This window comes from Lynx rufus, unplaced genomic scaffold (genome assembly GCF_022079265.1).
Source record: "Lynx rufus isolate CCGP_SWC_20201006 ecotype Redwood Valley unplaced genomic scaffold, mLynRuf1.p SCAF_6, whole genome shotgun sequence".
Lineage (NCBI taxonomy): Eukaryota > Metazoa > Chordata > Mammalia > Carnivora > Felidae > Lynx > Lynx rufus.
Window position 1 is genome coordinate 143,626,160 of NW_025814878.1, and position 16,493 is coordinate 143,642,652.

Consider the following 16,493-nt stretch of genomic DNA (forward strand, 5'->3'; position numbering starts at 1 on the left):
AGCGGGGAGGGGTCTCGACTCCAGCGGTTCCCGCGGGAGCTGCCGGAGCGGCGGGCTGGGACCCGGGCTCTCGAGGAGCCGGCGGGCGCGGACTCCAGGGGGCGCGCGGAGCCGGGGCCGGGACTCGGCTCGTCGGCGCCCGGGGCGCGGCGGGAGCCTCTCGGAGCTGCGGGCGGGGCGGCCCCACGGCTCCCGCCCGCGGACACCGGCCCCGCCCCGCGGGGGAGGTGGGGGGGGGGGAGGGGGCGGAGCCGGGAGGGCGGAGCGCGCGCCCGTCCGGCGGGGGAGGGGCAGGCGTCGGGACGGCGGCGTGCGTCGGCTCGCAGCGGGGCGGCGGGTGCGGGCGGGTCCCCGCGCGTCCGCGTGCGCGCGCGCCGGCCCCAGGCTCTGTAGAGCGCGCGCTGGCGGTGCGGGGAAAGCATGCTCCAGTGGCGCAATCGGTTAGCGCGCGGTACTTATACAGCAGTATATGTGCGGGTGATGCCGAGGTTGTGAGTTCGAGCCTCACCTGGAGCATGTTTTCTTCCCTTTGCGGTTTCACACTCCTTTTCTTCGGGTGCGTTTCCCCCTCCTCCTCCTCCGGACAAAGCGCTGGAGGGAGCCTGTGTTCTTTTCCGTGGCGAGACCGCGGATATGGAGGGCATTTGGTGGTTTTCGAACGGGACGAAACCGCACACCAGAAGGAGGCAAATTGAATTTGTCCGGGCAGAGGCGCTTCTCCCGGGTCAGGGGACCTCACAGCCATTGCATATCGGCGGAGGAGGCCCCATCCTTTCCCCGCTCCTTTCCTTAAAGGATTCCGCAGCTCTTTGGGAAGTGGGCGGGGGAGCGGAGCGCCGGGGCGTGCTGTCCGCGGTCAGCTCCGGGGGTGCGGATGGGGGCGGGGGGGGCGCTCCCGCATCTTAGTTCTGAAGCCGCAGGGCGCCGTCTGGTGGCCGGATTCCACCTGTGACATCTTCGCGGGATTTGAGTCGCCTAGGCCGGCCTCCGGCAGTGAGGCACCGGGCACAGGTGGCTGGGTGCGTCCTTCTTCCTAATTTCATCAGAAAATAAACAGACAAGGCCTGTTTGCAGAGCTGCTGTCATTCTGACGCTGTGTCTGAAATAAATGATTCAAGGTTGCCTGTTTCTTTGTCCAGGCTCTCCTGGATTTATTCTGTCTCAGGGCCTCCTCCTCTTCTGTTCCTTAAATACGACGTTCCCTACAGTTCCGTCCTCCGCTTTCCTCTCGGCTAAGGATATACGCATTCTCTGTGTGGCATTCGTTCCCTCGATTACAGCCTCTCCGTAAGAACCGAGGTCTACCCTTTCTGTCGCACCCAGCCAGCCCTCTCGTTTGAACGCAGAGCCCAGCATCCTGCTGACCTCTGCGCTGTTCTGACCTTAACCCCGTCGGGTCTGTAACATCGACACGTGGGAAAATTATCAGCCTTAAACCCACTCCCTCTCCTGGGCTCTTTACTTCAAAGGCGGTCATTTAACAAATATGGAATGCCTGCGGTTTTACTGGGTCCGTGCCTCGTGCTGAGGTCACCCACTGAAGTAAAAAGATGAAGCCTCTGTGCTCTGAGTTCTAGGAGGGAGGGATCCGCAGTGACCAATTAAAAATAAACATCCAAGTAGACAGAGTGGCGGAGTGTTTCCTGGAGAAAAACAAAGACAGGCCACAAGGGACAGGAGGCACCAGAGTATGCGCTGGGAGTGCTGTATCGTGTAGGGTTGTGGCCAGAAGGCTCGCTAAGCCAGTGGCCTGTAGGCAGAGGCCTGAAGGAAGCAAGGAAGCAAGTCTCAGGTCTCCCCGGCGGAAGTCCTGCCCGGGCCCAGGGGAGAACAAACACGCGGCCTAGCTGTGGGATGTCCCCGGAAGCTCACTGCCGTGTACTTTTCCACAGAAGAGCCTCTTCGATAATTTTTGAAAAGCTGATACGTGCCGTGATGTTTTATACGGTACCAGTTAGGACCGAGGCCGAAGGATGTTCGAGGAGACGGTGGGGAAGCAGAATCCGAGAGGCACAGAGCAGCGTCCCCGGGGCTTTCCTGCGTGCTGTCCGAGGCTGGGCTGTCCCTGGCTTCCGAGGCTTGATTTTAGAGCACTGCCGCGGGTCGTTCAAGACAGAAGACAGCCATGCGGTTTTCTAGCACCTCCTTTTTCGTGAGATTGTCACCAACTTGGTGGCTTAAAAGAGCGCAGGATCATTGCGTTGCAGCTCCTTAGGCCGCGAGTCCACGGTGGCTCTCGCTGCCCTGAGATCTGGCTGCTGGCCAGGCTGGGACCTCCTGGAAGTTGTGGGGGAGCGTCCCTCTTCTTGCCTGCTCGGCCTTCGGCCTTCTAGAGCCCGCCGGCGCCTTGGCCCTGGGCCATTCCATCTCCAGGGCCAGCCACGGAATGACCCTGATCGCTGCTTCTGTGGTCACCTCTCCTTTCCCGACTCTAATGTTTCTCCTCTTCCGTCTTTTAAGGACCCTTATGATTGTATTGGAGCCCCCGGATAATCCAGGATAATCTCCCTATTTTAAGATCCTGAATTGAGGCACATCTGCAAAATTCCGTTGGCCGTGTGAGGCAGCATGTGCCCAGGATCTGGGGGGGGGGGGGTGGTGTGGACATCTTCACGGAGGCCTTACTCTGCCCAGCAGGATTGATCGTGTCTCGGGGGTAAACTCCACCACCGTCGACGGGGAGCAGCGCCTTCCCCCAGCATCTCCTCCTTCCCTGGGGTAGCCTACTTCCCCTGCACGCCCCCCTGGCCGCCACTCACCTGCTCTCCACTGCCATCCGGTTGCCTTTTCTAGAATTTCGTGTAAGTGAGATCATACAACTTGTGGGGTTTTGGTGCGACCTCTTCTACTTGGCACCGTGCTGTGCTGATGTCTGTGGCCGAGACTCACGTTTGATTCCTCGTATTTGTCTGTTAGGCGGTCTTCTTGATTCCACCTTACCTCCTAACGTCTCTGTCTATTCCCCTGTTCATAGTCCGTGCTCCCACAGACCGCTGTGCCTTGATAAGTACCCTCGTTGTGCCCTGGCTCTTTTCTCTTCCTTTGCATCCATGTGTCTGCTGGCGACCACGCTCCCGTACCTCCCCGGTGTCCACGGTGCACTGCCCTGCGAGCCTCCCCTGCTCTGCCGGGCCCCGGGTGGATTAGCTCAGGCTTCCCTTTGCTTCCCTCCCTCACTCCGTGGATCATAAGCTCCTGGGGGGACAAGGACTGTATTTTAGCTGCTCTGATTTCTTTAGCACCCGCTCAACTCCTGACTCTGAGTAGAGTGTCCCCCTAGGTAAGCTTTCTGCACCTGTGGTGTCTCAGAGGGCTCTGCACCTTTGCCCCCTCTGCCTCCCCCCTTAACCCCTTATGGTGAGACTTTATTTTGTGTTATTGATGTAATTTATTTATTTCAGCAAGATAAACGTTAAAACGCAGACACTGAGAAATGAACAATATTAACAAGGGAGTTTTGTTTTGTCTTGCAGCGTCTTTCACTGAAGAATGCGGAGTCAAAGGTCAGAGCAGGGATGCGCCAGCTCAGGTAAAAAACAAAAAAAAAAAAGAAGCAGCGGTGACCACGGCCTGTTTGAGTCCTTTCTCTGCCTACGAGATTCTCTTCATCTGGTCCGCGTGCCAGATTCCTGCTCCTTCTTCGTGGCCCGGACGCAGACCTGATGGTTGCTTCCCTCTTCCTAATAGACAATTTGTACTGTTAAATTCACATTTATCTCACGGTAAAAACGATGTGTTTACGTACACAGCCGTCTTTCCTACGAGTTTGCTTATTGAGGGCAATTACCATGACCTTTTGCTCAAAAATGCTCAAAATGCTCAAAAATATCTATAGAGTCTCAAAATGGTACAGGAGAAGAATGCAGAACTTTGAAGAGAAAAGGAAGATAAAAAAGGAAGGAGGAAAAAGTAAGGTGGTTTGGATGGGAATGATGAGAAGGAAAACAAAAAAAGGGTTTCTGTTGGCTGTTCCAGGTGAAAATATCAGATATTTTAAACACTATAACTCGAGGTTTTTCTAGAGTTGACACACACTTCCACCAAATGAGGATTGATTTACACGCTTGGCTGAGAAATAGAACTGGTAATGAGTTTGTTTTAGCCACCGTGAGACCTCGTGTGCCATCAGAAAAGGCCACAGGGGGCGCCTGGGTGGCTCAGTCGGTTGAGTGTCCGACTCTTCATTTGGGCTCAGGTCATGATCCTGGGTCGTGGGATCCAGCCCGTGTTGGGCCCCATGTTGGGTTCCACACTGGGCACTGGGCGTGGAGGCTGCTTAAGATTCTCTCTCTCCCTCTGCCCCTTTCCCCAGCCTGTGTGCACTCTCTCTAACATTAAAAAGAAGGCGGGGGAGGAGGAGGAGGAGGAGGAGGAGGAGGAGGAGGAGGAGGAGGAGGAGAGGAAACAGCCAAATATCCTACTTCAAAAATTTCCCTCTTCATTGTGTCCAGTAAAAGTTTGTGACTATTTATGGAGTGATAGAATTTTAAATAGCTGGACAAGAAACTTTCTCACAATTTTGACCTGTGGGTCTCTTTACTATTTGCTTATTTCTCCCCAGTTTCCATTTCTATTTCTGGTGCAAACTGAAAAGATCCATATCCTTAAAAAGCCCCGTAAGTGATTTTATCCATAACTTAAATATGGCCCACTCTTGCGTCTTCTGTCACATCCAAGTTATGGTTCATGTAACAATTTTGTGAATTTTTATTTATTTATTTATTTATTTATTTTGCCTAGATAACACATTTCCTTGGCTCTGAATATTCGTGAGTATCAAGGTCCTCCCTGGTTCTATCTCCCAGCCCTCAGGTCCCCGAGCACAGGCTGTTGCTTTACGTTGTGGATGCAAATTGAATAAGCTTTTTAAAAATCTTTAAAGAGAAAGGAAAAGAGTTTCATTTGAGCGCAAGTTAGTTCAGGTGCCTGGGATACACAGACCTTGCAAAGAAGAGAGAGCTCTTAGGAAGGAACATTTGGTGCAGTTATATATGTTTTTTACATTTTAAAAAGTTATGGGGGCGCCTGGGTGCCTCATTCAGTTAAGCGCCAGACTTTGGCTCAGGTCAGGGTCTCGTGGTTCATGGATTCAAGCCCTGTCAGGTTCTGTGCTGACACCTCAGAGCCTGGGGCCCGCTTCAGATTCTGTGTCTCCCTCTCTCTCTGCCCCTCCCCTACTCATGCTCTGTCTCTCTCTCTCAAAAATAAATAAACATTAAAAAAAATTTTTATGCTACAAATCATCATGATGAAGAACACTCTAGAAAGTTAGACTTTATCTTACATTTTTAGTATGTGCAACGCCGTGTGACTTTAATCTTACAGGAACCAGGGAGGTTTTGAAACTTTTCTTATCTTTATGTTAGGAATGCTCCTTTTTGGTTATCATTATTTTTTTAAATAAAGCAGATGTACAGTGTGTGTGCAAGGCAGAAATAGAGCCCCTGCTTTGAGGTTTTGCTGAGTCATTTTGACCTTGGTAAATGTTAAAGCGTGGCTTCCCCGGAAGCCCAGAAGCAGGGCCCATAAACGTGAAAAGTTGACAATTTTCTTTGTTTTACCAATGTTGTCAGTTTCTTCAAAAACTAGAGTGACTCACATTCTCTTCTTTGCCAGATACCATTCGAGGTGAACATGTGGAGAGGACCCTACCCCTTCCCAGGTAGTGAAAATGGCCAGAGAGGTCTGTCCTTTGCTTCAGATATTGGAAGCTAATCTATGTCATACCTAATAGTAGCAGTGAAACCTTGGTCTATGAGCCTAATTCGTTTCAGAAACATGCTCGTGATCTAAAGCACTTCATTGCAAATATATCCAATGTGTATTTGTATATTCAAGCGAATTTCAAAACCATTGGCTCAGTTGTGATCACCTGACGTTCGGCGTCACGAACGACTCGTTTTGCAAGACATCGCTCATGTATCAAGTGAAAATTTATCAGAAACGTTTGCTTGTCTTGTGAAACGTTTGCAGAACAAGATACTTGCAATCCCAGGTTTTACTGTATATATATTTTAGGATGGGTCTGGCCACATACCACAGCTATGTCAGAAAGACCAACCATGTGATCTAGGGTGGGGGCTTAAGTCATGCTCTCAGGCAGCCTGGAGAGTGAGTTCAAGCACATGCGTAATCAGTCACTTATGCCTGTACAATAAAGCCCGATAAAAACTCTGGGCACAGAAACTCAGGTGAATTTCCTGAGCTAACAATAAATACTCTGTGCATTGTCACACGTCGATGCAGAACTATCGCTTATCCTGAGGATGACAGCAATTTCATTTGGAACTCTGCCAGGGTTTGCTGGATGTGTGTCTCCTTTTGGCTGATTTTAATTTGTGTCCTCTCCCTTTAATACACTGTAACCAATGAGTATAATAGCTCTGATGAGCTCCGGGACCCCTTTTAGCAAATTATCGAGCCCAAGGGTGTTTTGCAGAACGAAAACTTGCAAATACTGTCAGAAGTGAGAGAAGCCTAGGGACTGTGCCCTCACACTTTGCTGTTTGACCAACTCCAGGTAGAGGAGTCAGGTAGAAATCTCCCCCCATCTGACAGTGCTTCCCATGAAACGGATCAATAGTAACATAGGGAATAAGCTTAATTATTTCTAACACCCTCTTTTTACAATACTAAGGACCAAATCGTGGCTGATTCTCTAGGAGCCCTCTGGGAAATCTCAGTCAGTGTTAGGTGCAAACTGCGTCAGGAGTTGAAGCGAGGAGAAAAAAATGTCAAAAGTTTCCAGGTAGTAACACCTAATTAAATAGGTTCGCAAGTTAATACTTGGCTACCCATTTAACCAAGTGACAATAAGATCTTAAAGGTAAACACAGGGGACTTTCAGTTTTTGCTCCAACGTGTAAACAGTTTGGGAGCCATCAGTCTCATCCTCACCACAAGAGAAAAGCTGAAAATCAATAATTCTCCCTAGATGTATCAGGATATTGAGGTCACAGGGCGACCTGGTAACCCAAAACCTGGAGAGGAAGGAGAGCGGCAGAGGGAATCACGGTCACTGATCACAGTCCGTGAGAATCACAGAAGGTGGAATCACAGCCAATGCTCAAGGAAGCCCCAGAAGGTGGAAACGGAGCGGGAGACAACTAACAAAACAAAGAACAAGGGAAATGAGTGGAAAATGTTTACAAATACGGATGTCCTTGACTTGCAGTGGGGTTACGTCCTGCTAAACCCATCATAAATGGAAAATATAAGTTACAAATGCATTTAACGCACTTCCTACAGGACATCAGTTTCGCTCACCTCAAATGTGTTCAGAATGCTCCCATCAGCCTACAGTTGGGCAAAATCATCTAACACCCAGCTTATTTTATACTAAAGTGTTGAATGTCTCATGTAATTCACTCAATGCCGTGCTGAAAGTGACCAGCAGAACGGGGTCAGAATGGTCGTGATGCTTCCCAGCATCACGAGAGAGGACCCCACCCACGTCACAGCCTAGAAAAAGATCGAAATCCAAAGCCCGCTTCCTCCTGAATGTGTATGGCTCTTGCACCAACGTAAACGGAACCATCATAAATGGGGACTGTCTGTGCGGTAATCCCTCCGTACACGTGGTTCCTCTTTTGACAGTTTCCGCTGCCCGCGGTCAGCTGAGGTCTGGAGGCAGACGACCCTCCTTGCGATATGTCATCAGAAGGTCAAGAGCAGCCTAACGCCTACATCGCAGTGGCTGCGACATTGAAACACTGCATGTTTCAAAAGGTATGGGCCTGTACAACACAAAGAGTAAATCCTAGGAAACTATGGACCTTGGCTGCCAACAATGTATCACTCTTGATTTATCCATTATAATAAATGTATCATACTAATGCAAGATGCTACTAAGAGAAGAAACTCTGAATTTGGGGGAATAGGGAATCTGGGAACTCCCTGAACTTTCTGCACAATTTTTTTTGTAAACCTAGAAATGCTCTGAAGAATAGCCTATTTTAAAAAGTCAACATAGAAGGTAATGTCATTATAAATAACAGTAGCTGTGTCAAAGGTGGAAAGACTTTGTTATCTTACATAATCAAGGGCATACTAAAAACAGATAGTTGTAGGAGTTAAATTCTGCCATTTGGGGGAGGAAATGAACTGAATTGTCACCGTTGTGCCAAAGCATGTAATGGCGGGAGCTTTTGAAGGGGGCTTGGGGTGCATTTAGAGTTACCCATAATATCAAGGTGAAAAGCCAGAGCAAAATAACTGTTAAACAAAGAAGCAAAATTAGATCCTTACCGAGCTGCCCCAGACGAATGTCTGGAGCACCTGTATCAGCAGGTGGTCTCACTGGGATCGATCCCAGAGCCACCGTCAGGAAAGGACGACAGCAGGCTGGGAGCCCTGAGCGTCTGGGGGGATGAGACGGGTGTCCCAGGTGGGCTTTTACTCCCGTGTGACCCAGGACACCAAACGGCCAAAGACAAAAGCCAGAGAGATGAGGACACCGACTTTCTTTAGGCCCTCGTGATCGGGAGAGTGCCCCAGAATGCGGGATCGCGGCGTTCTCTGCAGGGTGGTTTGCCTTAGACTGTTATAGGGAATATACACAGTGTCCACATGAGGTTGTGTGGAATCGTTTAGCAATAGTTTAGCATCGTTTCAATCAGATGAGTGGGAAGTGTTCAGTTGTGTGTCTGGCTACTTTCAAGGGGATTGTACGGAGTTCACCCAGCAGGCCTGGGGCTGCTGTCCTTAGAAGGGCCTGCTTGCAGGATGGGCCTGTGGCTGGCATCTGGGAACTTAGATTTTAAGAGATTCCGACCGTTTCCCAAATGGCGGGAGCGCCTCACTGTGCCTGAGCTGTTCATGCAAAGCATACAGTTCTGCCGAACACCTGCCTTCTTCTGGGTCTGCAGTTTCGATATACGCTAGGCAGTCTCCCCCCACCCCCAAGTATTTGGGCACCGGGTCTCTGACGAACTTCCCTGGTGGACATTTTCCGTGTCTTGTCACGATTTTCGGCTGTGGGAATTAAGCCTGTCCTCTGTGACTCGCCCCTGGTATCCCCCAGACTTTGCGCCTGGTGCCTTTTTCCTCTGCTGACTTTTGCTGTGATAAATCATAGCTATGAGGACACCTATATGCTGAGTCCCGTGAGTCTTTCTCGAATCATTGAACGGGGGGGGGGGGTGGGGGGGCGACAGAGGGACAAACAGTTCTCATCTTAGTCAATCACTCATGTCACAAAGGACAAGAACTTGGCGAGGAGTGACAGGGGAAGGGTCTGTGTTTGGTCTTACCAGCAGGTTTGGGCAAAAGAGGAAAGATTTGTGTTTGGGCTTGTCCGCGCTTAAATACTATGATGATGTTTTGCATTATATAGGAGGTGGGGTTTGTTGAATGCAAGTTGCTCGTATAATTTTTGATACAGGGTATGCTAAATTATTTTTTTTCAGTTATCCAAATAACAGATACCCGCATAGTGTAACTATTTTAAACAATACAGAGAAACACCAAAAATGTCTTATTCTCCCCTCTGTTAATAATTAATATCATTAGTCATCAAAAAAAAATACAAGTGAAAATCACAAAGAAACCGCACGACATCCTGGCCTGAATAGCCAAAATTAGAATGGCCGACAATATCCAGTACTGGCTACTCTATGAAGTAACCAGAAACCTCACACATCGCGGTTAAGAGTGTATACACTTACTACGTGCATTTTGGAAAACTGTTTAGCAACATCTAATAAAGTTAAACATACATATATCCTGTGACCCAGCAATTTCATATTCTATCTGTGTATTTATGTATCTAGGTATTTATCTATGTATCTATCCATATACCTTTGTATCTATCTATGTATCTATCTGTGTATGTATCTATTTATATGATGAATGAGTGCTCATGTTCACCTGAAACCATGCACAAGACGGTTCAGTGGCTTTTGTAGCCTAGAACTGGAAACCAAATGCCATCATCAGCATTAGAATGAACCAGTGAGTTGTGGTGTAACCAAATGGAAGTTGATGTAAAAGAACAAACTGTCGTCACAGATAAAAACACAGATGAATCTCAAAGACGATATTGAGTGAGAGAAACCGGACATAAGAATGCAGATTCAATTTGTTTTAATGTGTATGAAGACACAGTAAAGGACAGCACATACAGTGAGAGCCCGGACCAGGGGCTGACTTTGGGAGGACAGCAAATGAGAGGGAGTCTGACAGTGCTCAGGTGCTTACACAGGGTGTGTAAAAATCTCAAGCTGTGCACTTAAGATTTGCATACTTTACGCTATGTAATTTATACTTTCATAAAATGAAAGGGGAAAGGAATAAAAACAACTGAAAGAATAAAAAAATTTGGGGGGTCCAAACTAGAAATTACCCCAAATGGTGTTTTCTTGAATTCTTCCAGCAGGAAGCTTTGAATCCCTACACTCCACGGCTATCTAATTAATACATTAGAAACCCTGTACAAAATTTTCTTTATCACCTTTTTTTTGTTCTTCCTACAATACTCAGGAAACCTTGAATATGTTCACACAGTGTGTAAATTTGTTTAACTTTTTTTTTTTGTATAGTTAACATACAGTATTGTATTAGTTTCAGGTGTACAATATAGTGACCCTCCCCCCGGGTCTGATTTCTATGTCCATAGGATTAGTTTTGAAATGGGCAAAATGTAACATTTTCAGAAGATTATTTTTCAGTTACATTTTCAGAAAACAACACAAAAAATTTACTTACTTTCCTGAAACATATCATCCTAAAAAGCAAATAGGCTGTTCAGAAAAGCTTATTTAAGGAGTAATTGGCAAGAAACACTCTCAGGGCTCGCCGAGATAGCTCAGTTGGGAGAGCGTTAGACTGAAGATCTAAAGGTCCCTGGTTCGATCCCGGGTCTCGGCAGGTCTCTTTTGCAAATGTTGACTTTCCTATTACTGATGGGCCTCGGAAACCGTGAACCCATAGCAAATGTCAGTCACCCTCAAATTAAGTTCAGTCCACAGCACCATTTATGTGGAAAGGAACTGCATACATTCACCCTTACTTTATTGGAAAGGGCTTTTGTAAACTCTGGCAAAACGCAGTTCTACATCTATACACTAAATTCCTCCAGTTCCTTCAGGTAAGGAGAGCTCAGTGCCTTTTTCAGAGCACTGGGGTGTTATTAAATGCATCTATAAGAATCAGGGCATGAGCACTTTGAGTTCTTCACTAAATTACCTCTGTTTCTGCTTTCACTTAGGGTCCTTACATGGTCAGCACTTTGAATCCCGTAAGAAGTTTTGCTTACTTTATACAGCATTTTGGTTTTCAGCTCTAGGGACAGTCCTAGTGCGTCATTTTACTGTGCAGAAAGGCGAGAATGATAGTTTAAACATAAATTGAATTTTATTTATTTTTAAAGAACCTCGGTTTATTTTTTTAAATATAATTTATTGTCAAATTGGCTTCCGTACAACGCCCAGTGCTCATCCCAACAAGTGCCCTCCTCCATGCCCATCACCCACTTTCCCCTCTCCCCCCCCGACATGAACTGAATTTCACTAGTATTTATTAAGATTATACGTGACTATACATATGCTATAAAATATCACAGGAATTGTGAACATTGATCTGTCATTTTTCCCAAGACAGTGCTGGATTCTTAACGGAATCTAATCTGGAACATAACGCGCATCGTGTGAAATTCTCTTACAAGACATTTGCTGCACACGCTACAACATATGGCCGAGGGTGTAGATGGGGACGTTAAAGGAACGCTTGACTAGGGGTAGGATATTTTGGGGGGGGAAAAGGAAGCAGGCGAGCGCTCTGGTGGTCTCCGAGGACGATCTGAGGGTAGAGTCTAGGATCGATGGATTCGTTCTATACCATCATGTTAAAGGACGGGTCTTTTCACGAGCCCCTCTTCTGATCCGGAATCGCTACGTTCACACGCAATATTTCACTTACAAGCAGGCACGGAAAAATACAGTTGTGGGCGTGGGACCTTCGGTCCACGTGGGCAGGTGACTGAGGTGGGGTGAGGACAGCTGACCCACACCCTAGGTTTCCCCAGCTGGGAGGGGCTGGGTCTGCAGGGGAGGGAGTGCGGGGCCCGCGGTGGTCCCGGAGACCCTAGGGCGGGGTCGGAAAAGTCAGGGGGCCGGGCCGCCCTGGAAACTCCGTTCTTCCCGGAGGAAGGAGTCCAGGGGAATCCCTTCGGCGTTTCAAGGCCCGGAAACCGGCGACGTGCGTCGCGGCGGCTTTGCCTGCCGAGCCCGGAGCCCGGGACGCGGTCGGGGGGCGCGGCTGCCGTGCGGACCCCGGGGTCAGGTCGCGGTGGGGCGCGCGGCTCCCCGCGACGACGAGGAGGACGCAGACCGCGGAGGCCACCTCGGGGACTCGGAAGGCCTGGGCCCCCAGTCTCTATCCGTCGACCCTGGACACTTCCAGAGCGGACCCTGGGGGCGCGTGCTTCTGTCCTGCGCCAGCGTCGGCTTTGAACCCAACAGTCGTCATCACCTGTTGATTCTCTTAGCTCTAAATAAAAGTATTCTCGGAAAAGTATTCTCAGCACGAAAGTTCGACAAATACGTGGGGAGTAACTCACGCCGGGAACACCTTCAACCTGTCTTCGGGGGACCGGCCAGGAGGCTCGCGGGACGCCCAGCGCGCAGCTGGCTCGCTCCGGGGGTCCCCCCGCTCGCACGCCGCGATCCGAGGGACACCCAGCAGGTGCCGTCGGCGGAGAATTAACAGCCGGGCGCCGCCTGCCCCTCGCCCTCTGCAAACCTCCGCGGCCCTGCTCTCCCGCCCCCAAGCAGGACAGCTCACGGTGGTGACCCGTGCTGCTGGGGGCCGCCGTCCCGGCTCATGACGTCGGGGCAGGTGTCTGCGGGGCTTCAGAGACCCCGGGGCACAGCGCCTTTCCTGCCTCGCGCTCGTCTGCGTTTCCTTGCCTGGAACCGACCCGAACTGGACGCGTCACTAAGGTACAAGTCCTGGGAGAGAAGTTTGCGACGTGTGATCCGGAGCTACCGACTCTCCTCTAAAAAGGAGACACTCCCTTCACCACAACCGAAAATCCCGTCCCGGTGCTCTCTCCACAAATAGGCTGGACCCAGCGTCTGCACAAGTCTCTCCGTGGATTTCCTAGTCCAAATCCGAAGAACTGAGAGTGTAGACTTCTCATTACAGGCTATGGATACGGTTCAAAATGGTCCTTAGAAGCGAGAGAAGAAAAAGAAGAAATTCCCCTTAGTTTTGGGCAAACAAAACAGTAGATGAACTTATTCTTTTAGAAAGCGCCCCCCCGTCGGGTGGCCGGTTAGCTCAGTTGGTTAGAGCGTGGTGCTAATAACGCCAAGGTCGCGGGTTCGATCCCCGTACGGGCCACGCAGCGTGACCTCTTTGGCCTTCCCGCCGCGTGGACTTGGCCAACTCACTCGTCGGACCCCAAATCGCTGCTAATCAGAATCAGAAGTTCGGACCTTCCTCTTCCCAACAAGGCTATGTACTTTCGCTTCGCTTCGCTTGTTCTTAATTAAAAGTAACCACACCCGCTGCGAAGTTTCCCGAAGCAACCCGAGGGAGTGGTGTGGAACGAGGCGGCTGTGTTTTAGGAAAGGGGGGCGTCAAGGACCGTTGTAGCAATGTGCCTGCTCGGTTTTCGGTGAAACTCCAGGAGACGGTATTATCCGGGCGCGTAAGAGAAGCTGCTAGAGAGAAAAGGAGGCAGGCGGAGGCTGGCGGTGACTCGGTGGGCTGGGGCAGCGACACACGGGCTTTGCTCCGGTCGGGTCTCCGCCCCTGCACCTGCGGGCCCCCGGCGAGCCTGCACCCGCTTTCTCCGGCTCGGTCCCCGCCCCTGCACCTGCCCGCACCCGGCGGGGCTGCGCACCCGCTTTCTTCGGTTGCGTCCCCGCCCGCCAAGGCGCACGCGCTGACCGCAATTCACCTGCGAGGAGACAAGCTACACATTCGGAAATCGGTCCACGTAGGAGGATGATCTTCTGGGCTGGTTTGAAGAATTTCCGCCACTTGGCAGTGATTCCCCCCCAGCCTCTATGCTGGGCCCCGACGCACAGGGCGGAGGCAGGTCTGTTGAGAGCCCCCTCCCCACCCCACCCCCACCCCCGGGAGCTGCCACCTCCCAGGTCTTCCTCATCTTCTCCCGCTGTTTACTTTTGTAAAAGAAGGGATTCCTGTCGGCTCTTTGTCCCTCGGGGGCAGCGGCGTCTGTCCCCACGACGGCCTGGCCGGGCACGTGGGGACATGTCGGGGAGGAGTGGCGACTGCGGCCGGCCGTCAGGGCCAAGCTCTAAGGGGCCCCACTGAGGCAAAGAGCCGCTCGCACCCGTGTCCCCACAGCCCAACCTTCCTTGAGGGGTTCCCCGGGAGGGGTTCCCTTTCTTGGCTGGTAGCCGTGGGAGGAAGCAGCTCGCAGGAGAGACCTCTGGGGTGAGGACCCTTCCCAGGGGGAAAAACGTGGGTGGAGAAGATACTGGAAGAACAGCTTTTATTTTTTAGAGCTTCTTTGACTTTAAAACCTTCCTTCTAACGGTCTTTTTCGGCCAATCTCCTGTCTCAAGTTCAAGAGATGAAGGAAGAAAGAGCTTAGAGGATCGTTCCTTCGATGCTTCTGACGCGTCTCTTTCAGACCCAACCCACAGCCGATGTGGGATAGCATCGCGAGGGTGAAGGATCATGTTCCAGGAAAATGTGTTCGGAGGACTTTGAGGATTGTTTCAATCTTTCTTTTTTCTTTTTCTTTTTTTTATAGGTACCTAGAGGGCGTGAAGAGAAAAAAAGTGAGCCCGACGAGCCAGCCAGGAGTCGAACCTAGAATCTTCTGATCCGTAGTCAGACGCGTTATCCATTGCGCCACTGGCCCGCGCCTGCTCGGGTGGCCTCAGTGTTAGTATTTTCGTTACTTTACACAATTCACACCAGACGAGGAAGTGGTTGACCAGGAACAAAATCTGTACCAATTCTGGGAAAGCATAATTGATTTTATGACTTGCTTGCACAACACATTTACATAAAACGTTTTCATTGAAGACAGAGGGCGGCCTGCACTTCTCTGACGGTCCCCATGGGACGCTTGTTTGGTGCTTCGGGGCTGTTTGCTTTGCTTCGTTTTGGTTTGGCTTTTGCTTGAACAAACCTCCGCGGTCGCAGGGTTCGCGTTCCCTCTGGACTCTGTCTTCACTCCAGCTTATCCTGGTGCCCGGCTTTGGGGCTCTTCCTCGCCGCCCCGCCCGCAGACGTCTCCCACAAACTGCAAGCAACACCACATGCAACAAGGAGGCGAGAATTCAGTGGAAGTATACATTTGAAGATTCGCATTTGACGGAGAAACTCGGAAACCAGGAACTCATTTACTAACAAACGCAAAATTGGCCTAAATTGTACTTGGCTCTTCGAGGGAGGCAGAATAGTTGCCAGCGTGAGCAGGCGTTCGTCAGATTTCACAGCCTCACGATCACGTTTTTGAGCTCTCCAAGGCCGGATCTCGGCGTGGACGGTGGAGACGCGGAAATCTGGAGGTTCTCGGGCGCCCGGACCAGGGAAGGGGAGGGTGGAAGTCAGACCGGGCTGGTGGCCCAGGCACCTCAAACATTCAGGGTTATGAATCGGGACCGTGGCCGAAGGGAGGGGGCCGGTTGGGACCCTCACCAAAAAGCTGCAACGCTGTGAGCAGGATTTGAACCTGCGCGGGGAGACCCCATTGGATTTCGAGTCCAACGCCTTAACCACTCGGCCATCACAGCCCCCGTGGAGAAGGCCGCACTCGCTGGACTGAAGACAAGTGTCTGTCGTTGACCGGGCGGCGTGGCGGAAGAGATAGGGGTGGCTGATGCCGGAGGGTCCCCTCAAAACCTTCTTCAACTTCATGGCTCTTTCAACTTTTCAGATATTTAGGCAAAAATCTTGGCAACACGCTTGACTTCAGTTATTCTTTCATTCCACACAGGTGCGGGAATTCTCTTTCCCTCTGCCCTCGGAAGCATCTAGATCCGAAAACGCTGTCACCACCCAGCTGCTAGCAGCCTGGTGCACAGCGCCTGCACGTCTAACGCGGAATGTGCTGCAAGCATCTCCGAACGGGTCCCGCATCCGGCCTTTCCAGCCCTCACCCAACACTCCACACTCCACTTGATGGCCCCGCTGTGCTCACAACTCAGTGGCGTCCCCTCCTTTCATCGGAGTAAGCGCCCAAGTCCCCACCTGGGTTTCCGGGCCCCCGAAGACCTCGGGTGTCACCCTGCGCCCCTGCTCACCCGGCTGCAGTCGCTGTCAGCCTCGTTCTTCGCTGTAAGCATCAGGCTCCTCGCTGTCCCGTGCTTTGCCCTGCCCGGTCCCAGCCCCTTACCTACTGCAGGTGTTTCCTCAAATCACACCTGAAACTCACACCTGAAACTTTCACCTCCCCTCTTTCCAGTGCTTCTCCTCATTCTCTGCTTTGTTTTCCCCCATGTCACTCATAATCACTATAACACACTGTGTAACTTATTTATTTTGTGTGGGACCATGTGAGTTAGTTC

General features: G+C 50.8%; 5 non-coding genes across 5 annotated transcripts; 3 read left to right on the plus strand and 2 right to left on the minus strand.

Moving 5' to 3' along the window:
* The first annotated feature begins 422 nt into the window (after nt 1-422).
* Nucleotides 423-516, plus strand: TRNAI-UAU (transfer RNA isoleucine (anticodon UAU)). Its single transcript has 2 exons — nt 423-460; nt 481-516. It is a non-coding gene; the product is annotated as a tRNA-Ile (tRNA).
* Nucleotides 517-10,793: 10,277 nt separating this feature from the next.
* Nucleotides 10,794-10,866, plus strand: TRNAF-GAA (transfer RNA phenylalanine (anticodon GAA)). The gene has a single exon. It is a non-coding gene; the product is annotated as a tRNA-Phe (tRNA).
* Nucleotides 10,867-13,267: 2,401 nt separating this feature from the next.
* TRNAI-AAU (transfer RNA isoleucine (anticodon AAU)) lies at nt 13,268-13,341 on the plus strand. Its single transcript has one exon. It is a non-coding gene; the product is annotated as a tRNA-Ile (tRNA).
* Nucleotides 13,342-14,766: 1,425 nt separating this feature from the next.
* On the minus strand, nt 14,767-14,839 carry TRNAR-ACG (transfer RNA arginine (anticodon ACG)). The gene has a single exon. It is a non-coding gene; the product is annotated as a tRNA-Arg (tRNA).
* A 798-nt stretch (nt 14,840-15,637) lies between these two features.
* On the minus strand, nt 15,638-15,719 carry TRNAS-CGA (transfer RNA serine (anticodon CGA)). Its single transcript has one exon. It is a non-coding gene; the product is annotated as a tRNA-Ser (tRNA).
* Between the last annotated feature and the right edge of the window lie 774 nt (nt 15,720-16,493).